Raw genomic sequence first — 236 nt, forward strand, 5'->3', positions numbered from 1 at the left:
ATTTTGTTCTTTGTTCCTCCTTTCTTGCCTTCTCTTGGGTTCCATATCTTTTTAGCATTGCGTATTTTCTCCTCTATTATATTTTTCTATTTTTAAGTGATTGCACAGGGGATTATGATTTGTATCCTTAACATCGTATTCTACTTGAATTGACATGAATTAATATCACACATGTAGACACACACACATACTACCATTCGCAACAACGTGGATGGACTTAGAGAAAATTATATTAA

This window comes from Galeopterus variegatus, unplaced genomic scaffold (genome assembly GCF_000696425.1).
Source record: "Galeopterus variegatus unplaced genomic scaffold, G_variegatus-3.0.2 Scaffold17852, whole genome shotgun sequence".
NCBI lineage: Eukaryota > Metazoa > Chordata > Mammalia > Dermoptera > Cynocephalidae > Galeopterus > Galeopterus variegatus.